Below are 20,306 nucleotides of genomic sequence, written 5' to 3'. Positions count from 1 at the left end.
GGCTGTATGAAGTGAGACAAACTCAGGAGAGGAGGAAGAGAAGTATAATGATAGCCTTAGACAGCAGGGTCACCTCTCTCTCAGACCAGAGGAAAAAAGGTAAAAATTGTAAGGTTAAATGTGTATGTTGTGGTGAAACTATGACGAGGGGAAATTGAGTGCATTAATGCCTGAAGACGGCTCTTTTTCTAAGCAGAAAATGCTAAAAGTGAAGGTGATCTGAGTGGGACAAGTGCTTAGAGGAGGCTCTGCGTTTCTGCCCCTTCAATTCCCTGATCTATCGACTCCATATATCTCTTAGTACTTCTACTTATTTGTTGTACCTGCATTTACATATGTGATAGCTGTTGGTATGGTGTACTTTATTCTGTTTCACTTTCCCCAAATGGTTTTATTAATTTTTTTTTATTTTTAACTTTATTACTGTATCTATAAAGAAATAAAAAAGAAGTAAAATGAAAACATAATCTCAGTTATATCTAGTTTATCTGAGATAGTTAAAGAATACCTTTCCCTATGAATATATTTTCCATATAACTGAAACATAACCCAAACTAGAAAATTAGGACTAGAAAAATAGAAAATAATCATTTTTGATGGGAAACTTTTTAAAGTGTTTGATAACATTGGCCTCATGTGTCAGTAATTTGGAGAATATACTTTCCTATCTGAGTTCTTTCCCTTTTTCCCTAGTTTCCCAATAAAAGGTGCTGTCAAGTGCTAGGTGTGTAGCCATGTTAGGACTTGTACAAAGCTGACATATGAAAGTAACAAGACAGAAACACCATATCTGGTTTATAAATACAATTAAACCATCTATTTATAGTAAATGCCAATATATAGCTAGTAAATGGCTCTAGTATGAAATATACATATGGCAAAATGTATGTTCCCCAAACCTTACAAATCACTGTTATTTGCATTAGAGTATCTTTATATAGCATAAGAGAGTAGCGCTCTTAGATATCTGCTCACTGGCTACCTGCCAAAACTCTTCCTGTCATCTTTCCAAAAAGATTCCTGACAGAACTTAGAAGAGTGGTTTTTAAAAGTTAATGTGCTTAAGAATCATTTGAAAATCTTGATAACAGTTAGGATGGATGGGTCTTACTCCAGAAGTTCCACTATCAGAAAACTGCTCTTGTTAGCAAATTCTCCTGGTAATTTGGCTATATGTAGTCCTTGCAACACACATCTAGATGGCTAATATTTTCTATTTATCTCTATCAACTTAGCTGGAAGCAGGCTATATTCCTTGTAATTTTCATCAGTAGCCAAAGATTTTTTAAGATAATTGATAATCTTCCTCACAGACAACTTTGAAATTACCTTCTGTTAAGACCTAGTTCCTGCCCCAGGGTTGTTCTGTTATACAACATTAAGCATTCTATACTTATTTGTATTATTTATTCATACACACACTATAATATCTTATGCATAGCATTTGTGCAATCGTCTCTATATGATACCAAATTCACATTAAATTCAAGTTGATTAAAACTATGTTCTACACGTCCTAATCTTTTTAAACAAAATAAACTCACCATAAATTAAATGATTCCTAATAGCACCCATTGTTACACTGTTAGGCAATACAATTTTTGTCTTCTTTTATATTTTTCTGTGCCATTCCCTATGGGTGTCTTGCCCATAGTAGGTGCTCAGTAAATATTTGTGGAATAATCAAGTTAATTGTATGGTAAATAAGAATCCAAAGGCTATGAATTAGGGCCTAGAATTAAAGTATAGGTCTTCAGTGCAGGTTGATGACATTCCTTTAGCATGATAAAACTATGTTTTAGTTTCCCAGTTTCAGAAAGTTAAGGCTGATGGAAAACTAATTATTTAAAGTGTTGTAGTTCTATTTTTTGTTATTAAAAATAAATTCTCCATGTTCACACATTTTTATATAAATACTTTTTTTATAAATACTTTATGAATCAATTACTTTTCAGTTCTTTGTTTAAAAATAAAAATTACTTATTTGTAATCTATTATTTGAGTAGGTAAACAAATAAACAGAGCATATTTTTAAAATATAGCCTTTTTGTATAAAGATATGTAAAAACAGACCTTTATATCTTCTTAGTAATTTCTTATCATGTTGCAGAAAATAGCCTATCATTACTCCATAATATAATAATTTTTCTTTTTGTGAAAAGCACTTTTTAATTTTGCAACTTGTATGATAAAATATCACTTATATTTATTAATTTAGGGTTCTAGAATATATCTTACATTTATATATTACTTGTTACAAAAACTCACATTTAGATTACACTTTAGATATTATCTTTAACACCTACCTTAATTGAGGTCATCAGCATTCCTACATGATGAACTTGATATTACAATATGAATATTTTATGCTGTAATTTGAAATTCTCTGAGCCATCAATTCATAGGAATTTGTTTATATGCATAATGTGGGTCAGTGATCTGTGTCTCTCCCTGGCTATTTGTTTATTGGAAGAGAAGAAGGATGATGGAAGATAAATAACTTTTTTTTCCACATTTGTTTCCTCACAAAGATTTGGTCATAAATTCAACTGTAAAGCAATTCAGTCAGTTCCCTAAATCAGAAATGAATGGTTGCTTTTGGTATAAAGTTATACTCAGATAATTTAATGACTTGCTCATATATGCTGCTCATTTCTTGTGTAGGAATAAAATCAAGTTGGAAAAAGGAAATAAAATTTCACAATATTGACTATATTACATGTTGCTTCTTTTTGAAGCCCATAGTCTTCTTTAGCACATTTTTATTAATTTTAGAGGTAGAAATAATTGATAAATTTCTTATTCAATTCAAATGAATAGTCATTGAGATTAATACTGAAGTCTCTGCATCTCTTGATATGCTTTAGGTAAGCATAAACCTTATGATTACTTTTTTTTGTTGAGTGGGTACACAGAAGTTGCTATAATTATGTAGAACCACACCCTTCATATAAAACACACATTCTACAGTCCTTAAACAAAGGTTGTTTAAAGCACATAGCACAAATTTGATTTAGACAAGGTAAGGCATTCTCGAGTTATCCAATAGTTTGGGACGACCATGATAAAAACCTGAACTAGATTTATGCACCTAAAATCTGCCTCTGCCTGTCCTTTGCTATTACCACAGGGGATTAGGGATGGGTGAACCCAGCCGTGTTTTGGGTTCATCAAACATCTTGAACTACTTTTCCAATGTTCTGGGTTAGGCAAAACCCAAAATGTGTTTTGCCAAGCACATTTTCTCTTAATTCTTAAACCCAAGAGTATTTTAAGGTAAATTTAATCCATATGCTTCTGATTCATTTACACTAAACTCATCACAATGTTCTATCTTAAGAGCTATCTAATGTGCAAGAAGCTTTTTGAATATTTTATAAGCCATTTAAAGTCAAATCTATTGGACTTTTACATTCAGATGGGCCAAGAGCAAGTGAACTCAGACCCCAAAACAATCAAGTTTGGTTGCAAAGTCTAAAACATCAAGGTTTGTGATGGTTCTAAACTTGGCTGTGCATAGCTCAATTCTTGGTAAGAATATATATTAACATTATTTTTGCACAATGTAGACTGTGTAACACAATGAATAGTGAATAAAATGCAAAATAAGGCATGGAAATATAAAGAAGCCAAGTGACAAATAATTCCAAGCAGACAGAATGTCTGTTCTTTAGCAAGAACCATGCACGAGCTAACATAATGGAGGATGACACTGCATCTGTTTTCATTTTTCTTTCTTTTGGGAAGACTTTCTTCTTTTTGGACTGTATTTGGACTTTTCTACAGTTCTCTTCCATTTCTATCTTTTGCATAGTCACAGAACTTACAGCTAACATTGTAGCACTAACATTAAATAAAAGAAAATTATGTTTAATTATGTTTAATATCATAAAAAAGGGCTCATTTTTGTCATGAAAAAGCTAAAATGGATTACTAACTTTATTTCTTAAGATATTATAAATTTTAGGTTTGCAAAATAACTAACAGGTTGAGATTCATTATGAATTTCACAAATCAAATTCACTATCAAAGCCCCAACTCTTGTAAATTTAGGCTGGATAATACTTACCAAAATTTGTAATAAATAAGAATCCCATTTGATTATATATAGGTAAATTCATTTTGATCTCTTTTGATTATTTCTATATGATTTAGAAGACCAGACTATATTTAGGATTTGTACATAATGGTAGTTAGGGGCTTGGCTATGTAAATAAGAAAACTAAGCAGTAAAGTAGAATAAGAGAAAGTAGAATAAAAAATTGGCATGGAGAAATAATTTATTACATGCTAAAAAGCTAAAATCTTGTTCCTACTTTTCAGTTATGAATATTTCTAAAAACTAGACCCAGACATTGAATAAAGTTAAATAAAAATCAATAATAATTTTAGCATAAGCTTTGCACATAAGAAAAGTTTGTTTTTCCTACTGATGTTGTCGTCGTCGTCTCAAAAAGCATTTTAGTGCCTTTTCAAATATCTGTTGTAATAAGACACGAAGGATAATAAATATCTTTATAATCAGTATCTCAAGCATCCTATATTCCCTTTCAGCACTTTCTCAGAAATTTTGAGGTGTGACATAAATGAACATATCAGTGGACAGCAGGAGGTAGGAACAAGTATATTGCAGTGAGATTGAAATTCTTTACTAAAATGACACGCTTGAACATTTTTTTCCCTTTCTCTATATGCCATATTTTTGTTTAATAGTGCCATACTCAGATAATAGTTTTTAAGAGTTAGGGCTTTGGCAGTAGTATATTTTAGTGTTCAACCCTCACCAGCTGGTTAACTTTGAAAATTTTTAAATCATTTTTTAACCTCTATTTTCTCCTCTGTAGAATGAGGACAAAAAGCAGGATTCTTAAAATTATTGCCAATGACAATATACATGAAAAGCTTAATATCAAATGAACTTAAGACCATGTGATAAGTGCCAAATAAATAGTACCTGTAAGATGGGCAATCTACTTTTTTTTTTTTTTTTTAACTCTCAGGGATGGATTATCTACTACCGAAAAAGGTAATGCCTATTCCAATTATGCAAGACTTCTTGCTTTGTCAGCTTGGCTAGGTTACAGTCCCCCTTTATTCAACCAAAAACTAACCTAGATGTTTCTATGAAGGTATTTTCTAGATGTGATTAAGATCCATAATCAATTACTTGCATTTAGGTGAGAGAAATTATCCTAGATAATCTGAGTCGGTCTGATTCAATCAGTTGAAATTCCTGAAAAGCAGAGCGGAGGCTTCCCTGATGAAAAAGAAATTCTGCCTATGGGCAGTAGTATTTGACCCTGACCAAGAGTTCCAGCCTGCCTTTCCCGATAGCCTGCCCCGTGGATTTTGGAGGTGCCCAGCCAGTCCCCACAATTGCATAAGCCAATTCCTTGCAACAACTCTCTTAAAACAGATCTCCTGTTTCTGCTTCTCTGCTTGAAAGCTGGCTGTTGCATGAATTTATTCAGCAAATACTTACTAAGGGTTTTCTATGTCTCAAATCGAGTATTATTCTAGAAACCAAGGATTCTGTACAGAACAAATTAGATATTTCCCCTGTCATCACTGAACCAACAGAGGATATTTCCTGAGATAAATTATATATAAATAAATATTTAAATTAAAATAATAAAAAGTGCTTTGAAATAGAAGAGATAGAAGCATTATTTTAATATTAGCCTTTTTAGTTTCCATATGGAACAATTTAAATTTTTTTCTAGTGAATTTAAATCATACTTATGTCCTAATTCAGTGAGTTTTTTGTTTCTGTGAATCTAGAGTTTCTATTATTTAAATGCAAATTAGATTTTCTTCTAAGTGGAAAAAGTGTAGAAATTTAAACTTTCTGAGTTTAATGTGTTCAGTGAACAAACACTGATACATTGATTGAGTGCTTCTAGGTACATGAAATTGAGGTAAACAAGGCAGGGAAGGGCCATTTTACCTGCATTAGGATCTAATGTGTTACCCAAGTGATTGTCATTGTTATTTTTTTTATTGTACTGTCGTGTAGCTAATATGATGTGCTCATTCATGTGACTACAACATAAAAAACTCATACTTTCAGTGGGAAATACTTAATCATTAAATGTCTTTATCAGAATAATTAGAAGATCCTTTAAAAAGTAAAAAGAATTTTCATCATTAAACGATGAAAATAAGGATTAAAATTTTGAGATTTGGTATGTGTTTCTTATTTAAATCTTGAAGGAATAAACAAACACATCATCAGTAAGCAAATTTGAAGGGGATCCAACCCTTCAAATAGAAAGTGTTACAAATAATTTTTCTATTAAAAACATTATTTTCAATTTCTTCTACACTATTCCAATATCACAGGCAAGTTAGCCTTTAAATCATGTGTGCTTAAATTCACACAAGTTTATTACAGTTTCTCATTTATAATTTCACAAAATTTTCCAGAAATTAGCAATTTGATTGGAAAAAAATGAAATGTTTTCCCTTTTCTTTGATTGTCTGTGAACACACAGCTCCTGCCCCCGTGAGCAATCAAGAGGACCATTTTACATGCCTGCTTAAATTTCAAACTGCCAAGCCCTTTAGTGGCCGAGCCCTAGCCTAGAATTTCATCAGATATTAATCAGACTTAAAAAATAAGAGCTGAGCTTCCCTGGTGGCGCAGTGGTTGAGAGTCCGCCTGCCGATGCAGGGGACACAGGTTCGTGCCCCTGTCCGGGAGGATCCCACATGAGCCAAGCAGCTGGGCCCGTGAGCCGTGGCCACTGAGCCTGCGCGTCCAGAGCCTGTGCTCCGCAACGGGAGAGACCGCAACAGTGAGAGGCCCGCGTACCACAAAAAAAAAAAAAAAAAAAAAAAAAAAAAAAAAAAAAAAAAAAAAAAGAGCTTTCTTCAATTATAAGTGTAAATGCTTTCTTACTGAATTGGATGAGTATAAGACAAAATATGATATTTTCATTTGAAAAATAATCGTTTTGGTAACTAGGAAAGCAAGATGTTTGCAAAAGCATTTTAAACATGGATATTCAATTTGCAAATGCTTTTTAAAAAATTATAACTTTTCTCAAACATGTTTTTTAATTACCCTGAACAGAAAGGAAATGTAATATGGAAATCTCCAATTTCTCAGACTTTAGTAATTTCGAAGGTTAAAACAGTTGCTATATTGTGATTTTTTTTTTTTTTTAAAGAAAAAGACATTTGCTATACCATCAGCAAATGTCAACAGCTTTCTAGGAAGAACATTAAAGGAACAAACTTTTCTACATTAAAGGAACAAATCTTTTCTAGGATTATTCACGTATAATGAAACAATTTATCATAAAAATTAGAGCCAATACAATTGGTAATTGATATCATTAAACTATTGCTTATTGCAGATTTTACCAATAATTGTCATGAATAGGCTGTTGGTATACCAAGAAATCTTAAAGTTGCTTTTACTTTTACAACTAGTTTTATATTACAGCCATTCAAATATTTATAAAAATTCAAATATTTGTAATTATATATTTTAAATTATGAATTAATCTTATCCCTTATATAGACATCCTTAGCTCTTGTTTACTCCACTCTACCCTACAATTAGCTCATTTTCTATTTGAGTTATGATGGAACCTATTGCTTTATTGTATGAACCCTCTGAGCCAAAACAGAAACTAGGCTAATCTTCTCTAATTAGCCTAGTTTCATAGTCTTTTGAAAATGCAAGTACCCACAAATTAATAATGCAGAACTCCTTAGTAATTCTCATGAAAAGGATTTTATGTAAAATTAAGGAAATACAAAAAAGACCAAAGCTCCCAAAGCACCTCATTTAAATGTTATGTAGTTTGCAAAGAGCAATTAAAGTGATTTTATACGTTACTTTCCTTCAGTTTTTCTTCTTTGTAAACATGTCCGAATAAAACAAATGTTTACACACAACCAAGCAATAGATCAATATGCAGTGAAGTAAGGAAGAAAATATTGAAGGAAAATCTGTAAGCAGTTAGAAGACATGGAATTTTGAACCTTAAGGACCATAGTCCATAATGAACAAATCATGCCAGACCATGATGATAGGCCTGTTTGATAGAGTTGCAAAACTAATTGGATGAAGAGTATGGAACTGACGTCATGTATTTGGGCTTCAGTGAAGCATTTGAAACAGTGGATCATGAACTTTTAGTTGCAAATTAATTATAATTGTTTTGGATGAGAACAGAGTCACATGGATTGGGAACTGGCTAAAAGATCATAAACAAAAATAATAAATGGCAATGAATCCAGCTGAGGATAACTGCAGCAGGTTTTCATAATGGTCAAAGTTTTGTAAATCTCTATTTATTTGTTGCTAAAGACTATTTTTCCTCAATAATTTTGAAGTAGAAGTGTTTTCAGAGGTACTCAATATAGTACCCAGAGAAAACAATCAGATCAAAATATGAGTTCATATGAATCAATATCTAATTTAGAATTTATGTTTGACTTAGGTTGACTTTTGAAAATGTTATATAAAAGAGTAGGAGTGCATAATATTCAGGCAATAACTAGTATCAATAGAACAGAATATTTTAAATATTTTAGGTGTTATTAACTGTCTTACCCCCTTAGTAAAGTAAGTTCAGTAGCATCTCTATTAGAAATGTATCAAAGAAAAAAACTAATCTTTTAATTTTTATAAATAATGCCTGTGATTTCTCTATATTTGTTTAAATTAAATGGATTTTTATAGTAATAGGAGAACAGCATAACAAATTTAAAACATAATATACACAATGCAGATTATTTTTTAGGTTTTTTTTAAAATTCACAATACAAAATTTTAAAACTGCTAAGAGACTATCAGAAAATAACACTGAAAATTAGATTCTTTTATGAAAGAAGAAGGAAATTATATATAGATTTTTTTTAACACCCAAATCGCTTTTATTGGAGGGAGATGGGGGGAACAGGAGTGGGGGGAGGTTCTCCAACTACACAGCTTGTTCATTGGCGCTGCTTCCTGAGTCCTGCGGCTTCATCACACAGAGCAGGCAGCTCAGGTGGGCTGGAGAAGGGCTCAATGCACAGGGCTTCAAATGCTTCATCTGCCCGGAAGGCTAGCTCCACAGTGGCTGCGGCCTGAGGCCTTGCTCTCTGGCTGGTGAAGCTACACTCACCCAATGTCTTCCCATAGTCCAGAGTTGGTCGTCCTGGTACAGCTGCTACACTTCCAGCGGCCACTTGAGCTCAATCACGTTGCCCTGCTCCTTGACATCCATGAAGATGGTGGTCTTGTGGCAACGGATGACGAGGAACACCTCCATGGCAGCGGAAGCCTCTCCCCGAGATTTATAATGAAATACGACAGAACAGCTTTTCCGAATTGTGGGCTATGAGATAATTTTAGAAGTTATGCAATAACGTTTTAAATTATATGCATTTACCTATATTAGGGGAAAAAGGGATTAATTGACATAAATATTACTTAAAATATATTTGAATTCAAACAAGTACGTTATCTCAAGAAAAATATTCAGGGCTTCCCTGGTAGTGCAGTGGTTGAGAGTCCGCCTGCTGATGCAGGGGACACGGGTGCGTGCCCCGGTCAGGGAAGATCCCACATGCTGCGGAGCAGCTGGGCCCGTGAGCCATGGCCACAGAGCCTGTGCTCCGCAACGGGAGAGGCCACAACAGTGAGAGGCCCATGTACCGCAAAAAAAAAAAAAGAAAAAAGAAAAAAAGAAAAATATTCAGTGAAAGATGGTACAGTAGTATAAAATATGCCAAAATTCAGGTAATTGGTACACAGAAGACTAATGTTTGGGAAATGTTGCATTTAAAAAGCCAATATTGTCTTATCCATTGAACCAAAGATAGGTTTAATTACATGAAAGAGTAATGTATTGAGACCGATACTGGCAAGATTTTCAAGGAAAAATAAGATTAAAATGTTAAACAAATAAACAAAAATAACTTTCATAACATTCTATATAATCCCCAAATTTCCCAGCTCCAGCAGACAGCTCATTTAATTAAACAATATTCCATTAAATTTTTAGCATCACAACAAATGAACCTGAAGATTTTACTAAGATTTAACCTACTGAAGTGATAAATTCTTACTTTTTTACCCCTTCCAATTTTTAAACATCAGTAGAATGAAATAAAAGCGCATTAAACCTAGAAAAGAAAAAAATTATTGTCACCATTAGGTTTACTTTAAATGAAAAGAGTACATTTGCTGCTTGTAACTGAACTCTTAGTTGAATGAAAACTACTGCTCTAAGATTATATCACCACTTATTTTTATTTCTAAAACCTAAAAAGATAGAGGCACAAGAGAGCTAGAGTAAAATACACACATTGAGGAAAAGGCAAATTTTAAAATATTTTACCCAAGTAGAAGCAATGGAAACTTTTGGTTTGCACAACAGCCTCCCAAGGGTAAAAGTGGGATTTACATCACTGATTGTACTTAAAATTCACCCTGAAGAGCACTGAGGCCAACATTTAAGAGAATTCTCACAGGAGAGATTAGATGACCTGTCATGGCTTTCCATTTCATATTTACATGATTGTGTTGTCCTAATAATTATTCTTTTGGAAAACAATTTGCTGGCAACTTAAGGTTTTAGTTATATCCTTGGGAGTTGTCTGGCTGTGTTCAGCTAGAGTTGAGCTGTCATGTCTAAAATGGCGAAGTTAGGAAAAGGCACACCATGGATCCCAGCCTTTCCTTGAGCCTTTCTGCTTACAGAGGCAGTGTTAATAATTCTCAGCTTTTGGAAATGAAGAAGAAGCACTACATTTTACCTTACAGATGGAATAATAATAATGACATTAACTTTATCTACAAATATCTCCTACTTCACCATAATTCTTGGTTTGAATAAGGTCATGACCCTTGTGTTATCATATTTTTGCTTGAAACATTAGCATATACTTATTGATTCATTAATTCTTCCATTTAGGAAATATTTCCAGTGTCTACTCTGGTAGTTGTGCTGGATATTGAAAACACAGTAATAAAAAAATACACATCCTTGATGCCACCAGAGGGCATAATCAGGCAAATGAGTAATTATAATAAAAGTAGTAAGTGCTCTGATTAGAAAGTAACAGATGTTTTGGGACTATATTGGTGGGACACCCAGCTCAGCCATCATGTTGATCGCAGGGGTGATGATAAAAAGTATCTCAGAGCAAATAATATATATGTGTGATGTGTGTGTGTGTGTGTGTATGTATGTATATATATATAGATATATATATACATACATATAGCATATATGAACATATACATAATACACATACATGCTACGTATATTATCTAACTATGCTATATACACTAGGCAAAGAGTACAGCTTGTCTGGAGGCTCCAAGGTAAGAGAATATGAAATGTTTAAGGAGACAAAAGATGTTTAATATGCTACAGAATAGAGTTTGAGAGGAAGATGATAAAAGATGAGGCTAGAAGGACTCTAAATGTTGCCTACTCTACAACTCCAGGGACCCCATTCACGCGGACTGCATCACCCAGGTGAAAGAAGTAGTGATTTTAGTTAGGCTAGAAATAGGATGGCAAGAAGTAAACTGAGCCAAGAAATATTTAAGAGGCAAATTAAACAAGACTTAATGATTGGATACGGAGAATAAAAGAAAAGGAGAGAAGATATTTTGCTTTATCAATTGAGGTGTAGATGGTACTGCCTTTAACTAAGATGAGAAACATTGAAGGAAAAATCGATTTCAGGTAAAAAAGCTTTCTTAAGGTGGTTTGAACTTGTTGACTTTGAGGTATGCCTGGGAACTCTAAATGGGTATTTCTTGCAGGCAGTTGGATATGCAGATTTGCAATTCAGAAGAGGAATCTAGATTAGATACATGTTTTGAATAGATGATAATTGAAACCATAGGAATTAGAAAAAATTGAGAGGAAGATTAGTCTCTTTTCTGATTTTGGATAGGATTATAGCTATATAATTCTAGATTTATAATAATTATTGAAGGATATATACAGGAGTAGATTTTATAATTTACTTTGATAATCCACATTTTAGCTTAACATCCATGTGATTTATTGACTCAATTTTCCAAAATAGTATAGAAATACAGACACTACAAATAAGCAGAGGAAACCAGCCCGTTTTTTTTTTTGTATATATTTATAGTTTCTGCAATGGATATGTAATTATTTTTATAAGGAGAGACAAGTAGATGCTATTGAATGTCTTTCTAAATTGTTTAGGGGAATAGATAATAATTGGCTCATTTTTGATAGCTGAAATACTATTTGTTTTTAAGAAATTAAATGAACACATGAGTAAAGATATGGAAATCCTTAATTTATTTAATAAAAATATTGGTATGGCCCTTAAACACTTAGTTGGACAGCTGAAAATATTGATATGGGTTTCTATTCTTCTTTATCAGCTTACCCTATTGTGGAGATAAGAATGAACAATAAAGTACCACACTACTGAGAGAAGGAAGAAAAGCAAAGAAGCCATAATTATGAAGGAGGCTATTTGTATTCCGGGTAAGTGACAATTATTTGCCTATAATTAATGTTCTTTTTGGTACCTTACAAAAATGTGAAGTAAGAATGACTATAGTAGATACATTTTTCTTTATAACATAGATAGCTATGAACAATATAACACAGTCCTGTGTATTGTTCTGAATTTGAAGATGATGATTTATTTTTGATCACTGGCATGTGGTTGTGTATATAGAAATCCAAAACAAGTGAAGCAATCAGTCCATCAATTGGTTATTTTGTTTACATGAAATCAAAAGAGTTAGCTTGACTGATTCCCCCCTCCTTGGATGTTTGGGCATTAAATATGTAACCCAGATGTCAGCTGGGGCCACCTTGTCTTCCTTGAGATCTAGATAAGATTGCCTTGAATCTTGATACCCACCTTGTGGAAGGAGGAAACACTTTTCAAATGTCAGTGAAATCCAGGTAGCTTGAATTCTTAATGGTTACTCTTCCTCCAGCCTGTGTCTAGGTTTCTATGCTTCCTGTCTCTTTTATCCACCATATCATTCCAGATTTACACTCTGAACTATTTTTTTTCCCCCACAAAACAAAAATGTAGCCCATGCAAATGAAACATTCGTGACTGTAGAGAACTTTTTGGAAGATTGGGACAAGGGGATTAAGAGGGCAAAACGTTTACACTGCTGTAAGAAGAATGACTCTACATTTAGTATAAGGCTACCCTGTTCCCCTCAGTTATCTTTCTTGATGGAAATTTCCATCAGTCCTTCAGCCCCTCTGGAAGTGTGCTCTGGAATAAATTTGTGAATTTATCTATACATCTCAAGATTTAAGTAATAGTATTGTTTATAATAGCAAAAATTGGAAACAAAGTTTCTTATATAAGAGCCTAATTAAATCGATTAGGATAATCCATACAGTGTGACATTGAGCAGTCATTTAAAAATAATGAACATATGTACACCCTTGAATGGAAGAGTTTCCAAGTGATATAATTAAGTAAAAAAATCAGGGTACAAAATGATGTCTCTGGCATGTTTCTAGTTTGGGCAGTAAATAAATATATTTTGAACTGGAAGAATACACCAAAATTATAATAGCATTTCCTTTTAGGGAGAGGTCCTGGGTTAGTGGGAATGACTATTCCTTTCATTTTTATACTTCAGTACTGCTTAATTAAATTCAATTTAAAGAAAGTATGTTAAATTAATTAATAATGGATTGATTTAAATAAATCCTTTTATTATCTCATTTAGAATAGCTGAGTCACTCCTATATGGTTACAAGAAAAAGAGCTGCTATTAGAATAAAATCCAAAGTTCTTTACACCCTAAGTTCTGGACACCCTGGCCTTCCTGGTGCCTCGCCAACTTGCCGCATCTGTTCCCAAACCAGATTCCTTGCACTTGTTCTTCCCTCTGCTTCTAATTCTCTTTAACTGCTGCATCACCTCATTTGGGTCTTGATTCAAATGTCACCTCTTCAAAGATGCCTTCTGTGACCATCCTATCCATCCTAAGTCCCCTAACCTACCTAGTTATTCTCTGTCTTGTTGTCCTATTTGCTTCATGGCACTTATCACTCCCTGAAATTAAGCATATGTGTGTGTCTCTGTGTGTGTCTGCCCCACTAGAACATTAACTTTATGAGATCAATGGCTTTATCTGTTTTGTTTGTTGCTATAACTTCAATGCCTGATAGTAAGCACTCAATGAATGCATGAGTGAATGAATGAAGGAATGAATAAGTTAAGGGGTCCACATGTGCCCCCTGGGTCTTATCTTCTATAATCCTGGAGTTTATCAAGAATAATTTCTTTCCTAGGAGGGACTCATGTGTCAACTCTTAAATATTACACTTATTTTGTTTTGAGTATTTATCAATTTATACCATGTAATTTAACAGGATTCAAGAATTGGAGCAAGTTTTGATAAACTTGCTAGAATAAATATAAGCATAATTCTAAAAAATTGAACCATCACTAGGTGCTCTACATATGCATTATTTTAGTTAATCCTCCCAATAATCAGATGAGATGGCCCCTCTTATATTTATCATATTATACCTGATTTCAGATTCTCAGAGGACTCATATTCTCACAAATCACTACAGATTTCCTTGATTGAACAGGGCATGTTTTATGAATTTTTCCCATTGCAGGAAAGAAAATGACAAGATCTACTAAATTTTTGAGCAGAATAGTAAGATACGGTCAATTGAATTATAGGTGCATACTCAGCGGTAATGGTTCTCTTTTTCTCAATACATCTACATACATTTCATAGAATTATCAAAATAAACCAATTTCAATGTGTTGAAATTCTGTTGATGGTGATTACCAGTGTTTGAGAATAGTTTATAGCCATAGAACAGATGGAAAAAACATTTTTAAGGAACACTAATGGAGCTGAATGCTCCAGGTAAGACTATTAGCCTCTCCGTCTTTCTCCAGCCAACGACACTGCTAGTCTCGCCACTTTAACTGCAGCCAGGAACAAAATTCAATAAATAATGCATAATTAGAATCAAATAGCCACCTTGCCCTCAGAATAAACTGCATTATGTCTTTCATCCCTTTTCTCCCTCAGTTACCCGCAGAAATACAAGCCTCCAAGACCTTCTACCATCATGCAGTCTTAGATTTCTGTATTCTCTAACCTGACCAAATTAGATCATCCCAGGCATTGGTGTCTCCATTTGTATTGACATAGATCTTCCTTCTTAGAGCATGAATGTCTTTTGCCTCAGTCATGCTAGAAACCAATACTATTCTCTTAAATGTGAGTTCCACCCTATTCTCATCCAACCATTGCTGAGAATAATCAAGATAGAATGTACTAAGCAAAGAATGGGGAAGGTGAGCCCATTATGAGAGATCTGCTAAGGGGAGAAGAGAGTTTATTGCAGAGAATAGTAGAAATAAAGAATTAGATACAGTAGGCCTGTATTAAAAACCAATTTCCTTTAAGTAGTTTGGACTGTATTTTCAAGCTAACTTTTTAAGCAGGGGTGTCTGGTTTATGGTCACCCTTGTAACAGTGTGGAGGATGAGACAGAGACTAGGTTTTACAACTGTTCAGTGGAACCAAAGAGTTCATTGGAGGTACTAATCACAATCTTCAAGCATTTAATCCACATGCAATTAAGAAATAATAATTGAACATTTAAAAACTGTAATTAATATGCCAATCAGTGCTATAAATAGTTACCTTCATCACTCCAAGCTAGAAACAAGGTTAAGAGCAGAAAGGTTAAAAGCATCTTGCTGTAATAAAACCAGGTTGGTTTTATTCATACCTCAGTTATGAATTTTCAGCCCATGGGGTTGACTGTAGGTTACCTGAAATGAGCCATCACTGAGTGGGGAATCACCAAACTGTCTTATCACCTAGACTACTGGACCTGTTAGAGTCTTGCCCAGCTTCTGGGGAGGCCTGTGTTGGTCACACTAAGCCACTTCCTTCCTGTGACAGTGACAGTCACTAAGCACCTTGATGGATCCCAGGGAAAGACATGAGCACATGTATGCTTCACGGAGCACACCCAGTGCTCCTGGACCTGTCTGCTACCACTCTGATAGTAAAATGGGAAATGTTTTTCTTACCAAAAAATGCATGTAATAAGAAATGTTGAATATTGGAGACTTCAAGGTATTAAGAGGTGATTTTGGGTTAACTCATTTGTTGTGTGTTGAGCTGAGAACAAAGCTCCTCTGACTGCTTTTGAGCGTTTATTTAAAGTACTTATAAAAATATATTTGATCAGGGACTTCTTGCTCTGTACTGATTTTGAACTCTGTTTTTGTTGTGGATGTTTATTCATGTATTTGACCCATATAGCCCTGTGAGAATATTCGAGTCAGACTATTATTTCTAGACCCAAGCTTTGCAATAACACACCTGACAAGGTGCAGGCACAGCAGCTGGGTTTAGGCCCTCAGCATCTTTAATCACAGTTGCACTGTAACAAGTGAATACATAATGCCTAAAGTGGAGCTAAAATAATACTGTAGTTCCTTTTGCATTTAGGTTAAGTTTAGACTTTTTTTTATATTTGACTATTTTATATTTGACAATGTTACTGGACATTTTCAGTGGTTTCTTTTTTTTGGTCTAACTTTTGTCAACAGTTCTTTTATAGGAGAGGTAAAATAATTACCTTTGAAACCAGAAGTAGACTTTTGGTTATAAATAGAAAATTTAAAATAGCATTTGATGATGGCTGTGATGAGAATGATTAGGCTGAATAAAATATGATAAAGTATAGCACAAACTAATTTCACGACTAGTGGTAAATACCTTGAAAACAGAATAGCACAAAATGGTGAGAGGTTCCCCCCCCTTTTTTTAATGCCCTAGGTGTGATGCGAATCACACTTCACACTACTTCAGATCTGGGCAACAAGGACCTCTGCTGTGGGTCCCGTGCTTTAGAGGGTCCTATTTTTATCCTCCTATGGCTGCATCCCTCTCCACAGAGCACATGAGTCCGTGGAATCAAAGAGATAAGTCCAACTGAAGCCCACAACTCTCTTTCAGACTGTCCTTTAGGTATCCTGCTTCCCAGAATTCCCTGCCCTCAAGCACACTCCCGGGTAACATGAGAACAACTGGCCCTCAGTCTGCAGTCTGCCTCCTTCTCCTCCCATCACAGCCTTAGTCCACACCCTGGGGGGCTTTGCATGGATGTGTGTGCTCACCTTGGCTACATGCCAAAGCTCCACAGACACCCAATAGTGACCCCTGGGTCACCCCTCAGTCTTAGGGATGTACACACCAGCAGTATAGAATTACTTCAGGGAGGATGGATCCAGGTAAGATCCTCATGGAAGCAGAGTTGTGGGGTTGGGGATGGAAAGGAAAGGAAGCTGAAGCATAGAAACTTAATGAGGTCCCTCCCATAATTCTTTCTGTCTAGAAAATATGCCCCATGTAACTCTCTGCCAGCAGCTACCTGCTAATTTGTTATGATTTACCCAGAGAAGACCGGACAATCACTAAAGAGAATCACCTGATTCTGGTAGCACTATCATACCTTCTTTTCTCTTTATTCTTAACTAAACACACATTGTCTTGTTAGCAAGTGTCTCAGAAAGCTAATAGCCTGTAACACCCCATGTAAAGGGAACTTTTTAGTGCCTCACTCCACTGACTAATAACAAACATCAATTCCAAACTTTACAAATGAATGTAATAAGCAAAAAAAAAAAAAAAGAAAAGAAAAGAAAAAAAACCAAATGAACAAACAACAACAATAATAAAATAATTTTGTATCTATTTCCCTATTTCTCTCACTTGTTTCCTCAAAAGCAAGGTCTTGATATTCAAAAACTGGAGCATGCATAAAACCCACAAGGTGTGATTTTAGCTATAAAACAAGACAACTGCAGAAGACAAGAGACTTTCTGGAGGAAAATATATTCAAGTCTAAATATTTCATACCATCTGTAAATGGAAGTCACACTAGTGGTTATCTTGAGGTCAGGAGTATAGATTGGGAGGGGGCATAGGAAAACTTCTGGAATTCTGGGATGTCCCATATCTCCTCCTGGGCAGTAGTTAGACACATGATTAATTATGTTAAAATTATCAAACTGTACGCTGTGATTGGTTTACTTGACATACTTTACTATGTTATACCTTAATTAAATTTATAGTACTTAAATTTTGTTCTGTTACACCTTAATTGAATTAAGGTGACATGCTTTACTATGTTAAAAAAAAAAACTGGGGCATGGAAGAAAATCAAACTTGCTGTCTCCTGGAAGATCTCTGGTGCACACCAAAGTCATTAAGTAGTAGCTCTCTCCTCCCTCCAGCTGCACTGAATGAGAGGTGAGCCCTCCTCCCCACCTTAGTATGGCTACTGGCTTTGTTCACTAATGAAATATTACTGCCAGAATTCTATTTGTTGGAACATTACCGGTTTTTAAAAAACTTTTAGAGTAGTATACATAGCACTCAGTGTTTGCACATCAAATTGTTATTCTCTTTTCCCTTTAAATCAGAAAAGAGTTTGTGACATATTGAACAAAGGGACTGCAATGAAGTTTTTTAAAAAAGAAAGAAACATTGTTACTATGTCCTCACACCTCCCAATTAGATGGCCATTGACTATGTACAACTATTTCCCATTTTGGCAGGCCCTAGTGCTGAATCAAATGGCAAATCCTGAGTATTCCACCTTCTCTTTGATAAGAAGTAAAACCATTTGTAGTTTAACTGAGGGGACTGCCTTTTATCTTGCACTTTGGCTATGTCTATGTACAGGATGTGAAGTTGACAATTGAAATAGTGTCTTGGTAATATGACTTTAAAACCCACTTTGTCGGACTGTATCAGATAATTAACCAGAAGTGACTAAAGAGAAAGTTTAACAAGCCAAATAATTGATTTTCTCAATTTTTAGATAGCCTCTATGAGTTAAAATATGAATCATATATATTTTTATTCTTATAAATGGGATTATTAAGTTCCTTCCTAAATGAGTGTATTTTTCCTGATTTAGTAAGTGAGGTTTTATCTGAGGCAAAACAGCATGGAGAGTGTTTACTTACCAGATGGGGAGAATAAGGCAGCTGGGATTCCATCCCTGACTTGACATGAATGGTGTGCGCTGTGCCCTTTCCTTTGGTACCTCAGCAGCTACTAAATCCTGCTGTGCTTCCTATTGCTGGCTGACAAGAAACAGAAGCCTCTTCCCACAAGTGACTGGTGGCAGATGGATCAAGCCAGTGAAACACTACGCCCCAGACTTTCATCTGTCCAGCTGAACTGGGTCATTACAAAGTGTGCTTTCACGCATTGTTCCTCTTATGGCTGAAATTTATGTGTAGTGTGGGCAATAGTTAGTTTAATTTAGCAAGTTTATTTTAAACATTGACTACATGCCTGGCAGTGTGCTGCTTACTTTCCAAAGGTTAAAAAAGACATGGACACAACATATTAGCTTGGTGTGTTTCATTTTTAAAGGGAGTAATAAATGTAAATTTAGGAAGAAATGTCATTGAAATAAATCCAGATCACTTGGTTCTCAATTTTCCTGTAGATTAACAAACTCTTTTAGGGGTAATTAGTGAGCAGAACAGTTGGAAAGAGAAAGAAACAGGATAAACATAAATAGCTATTTGGGGAAAGGGAGTAATAAATTTTAAAGTCTTAAAAGTTTTGAGTATACATATTGAAATTTAAGTAATGTATATTATTATTTACTTTTTGGTTTTAGATGTAGAATTACAGAGGGGGGGTCTCTTATTTAGTTCTGAGCTTATATCTGTCTACCTCTTTCTCTATCCATCTGGTATTCATCCATCCATCTGGTTCCTTATTTTGTATTTAGAGTTTTCTTTGATGAAAACTGAGTTTCTGAACCATTTATCATATAATCCATAATTAAATTTTTTCATCTAAACCTGTGACTGAGGAAAACAACTTTGAATCAAGTGTATTGTTTAGGATTTCCATTCTAAGAAAGCCAGCTAGTGGGCAGTACTTCCTCAAAGGGAGGCTGGCAAAAATATCTGAAAATCCAAAGGAAGATCTTATTCTGAGATTTTATGAGCCCACAAAATCCTTCCTCTATTAAAAAGCTTGCTGACTTTTGTGTGCGTGTCATTTTTTTTTTTTTTCTTCTTAAGCACTTTAGGAGACATAAACTGGAAAACATTATCTGGTTTCAGACATGCACCACAGCTCAAGGCAGGAAGAAAAAGTGAGAGCAGGTTTGCAGACTTGTTCTCTAGATGCAAGTGTCCGGGAATGTCTTGCTGCACCTAACCCAGAATCAGCTAAGAGTATCTATTTGAGAAAATCCAACAGATAGACACATTTGGTGGAGAAATTGAATAAAACC

The 20,306-nt window shown here is 34.5% G+C and overlaps 1 pseudogene across 1 annotated transcript; it reads right to left on the bottom strand.

Moving 5' to 3' along the window:
• Positions 1–8,939: 8,939 nt before the first annotated feature.
• On the bottom strand, positions 8,940–9,272 carry LOC309805125 (elongin-B-like; annotated as a pseudogene). Its single transcript has one exon. The product of its transcript is annotated as an elongin-B-like (transcript).
• Between the last annotated feature and the right edge of the window lie 11,034 nt (positions 9,273–20,306).

The sequence above is a fragment of the Mesoplodon mirus genome (genome assembly GCF_964341445.2).
Source record: "Mesoplodon mirus genome assembly, chromosome: 5".
Classification (NCBI taxonomy): domain Eukaryota; kingdom Metazoa; phylum Chordata; class Mammalia; order Artiodactyla; family Ziphiidae; genus Mesoplodon; species Mesoplodon mirus.
The sequence above is the reverse complement of the archived record's forward strand: the minus strand, read 5'-3'. Positions and strand labels throughout refer to the sequence as shown.